Source organism: Cryptotermes secundus, unplaced genomic scaffold (assembly GCF_002891405.2).
Source record: "Cryptotermes secundus unplaced genomic scaffold, Csec_1.0 scaffold743, whole genome shotgun sequence".
NCBI lineage: Eukaryota > Metazoa > Arthropoda > Insecta > Blattodea > Kalotermitidae > Cryptotermes > Cryptotermes secundus.
Window position 1 is genome coordinate 761976 of NW_019745093.1, and position 1258 is coordinate 763233.

Sequence of the window (1258 nt, forward strand, 5' to 3'; positions counted from 1 at the left end):
TCCTTACCGGTGCGCGCCGCCCTACCTCACCGGTCAAGCATCTCAGCAACCACAGTCCTTTTCAGGGCCAACAAACTGTTCCGAAGAAGTGGGTTGTCATAGGAGTAATGACAAGACTACACACATTGACAAGAGCCCCACAGTGCCCTCCATTCAGGTAAGAGATACACATTATTTTGCACAAACAGGAACAGACATGGACCCAGAGGATGGAGACTGAGATCTCTAAAACACTGGTTTTTTAATTCAACATTGACATAGCTGATTGCCTGAGATTTTAATTTATTTGCCATGAAAGCTTCAAATCCTATAAAACAGAAATTATTAAATGTACAGTACAGTAACTAAAACAAGTATTAGTAAGAAGGCCCTAATAACAATCATCAAAAATACCCCACATGAAGGTGTAACTACTGTTGAACATGATACACTTTTTAATCAATAATGCACATTGGACAGGGGTATACAGTTGTGACAACAGTAATCCAGTCATAATATCAGCATACAAAATGCATTTAATTAGAAACTTTACTGAAAAGTAAATGAACAGAAAGACTGTTGCTTCTTAATAAAGGTGCATGCATTTTGCTAGCAGTGACATATACCAGGAGTTAAGTAACTGGAATATAAATAGGAAATGAATTGTGGAAGATCATATATATGCTTATTGTGATCATTATAAGCACGTAGCTTTAATGTAGATGTTAGATGAGTTCACATCCTGTAACCCATCTGTGAACCTTTCTAATCCTATTGATAATACACAGAATTACTGCGGTTTTGAACTTTTTCCATTGTCCAGAATTCTAGGTGATTGAGGACACGACATTTCGGAAACTGGATCTGTTTCCATCTTCAGATGAGAAAGGAAGACACCTACTCAGTTGGGCCCCTTAGAAAGAGCTAATCTCAATCACTGGACCTGGAGATTAGCTCCTCTGTTACCTAGAATTCTGGACGATAGAAAAAGTCAAAAACCTCATTAATTCTGTGTGTCATCTACTATCATCAGAACCCTTTAGAATCTTATTGATAATAGATCTATAGCTGTGGTTCTCTAACTGTCATGACCCACCTTTGGGAGCCACTTCTTTCTGACCATTCCCTCCCACCTCTTGGTATGTCGAGTTTGCAGGTTGCTGCTGTGCCAGCTTATCCACCACTTCTTCCCCTTGTCGTTGCTATTGTGAAAGGGAGTAGTTGACGGGGTATGTGTTACAGTGAGGGATGGGTGCCAGTAAGCTTATTGTAAAGGCTC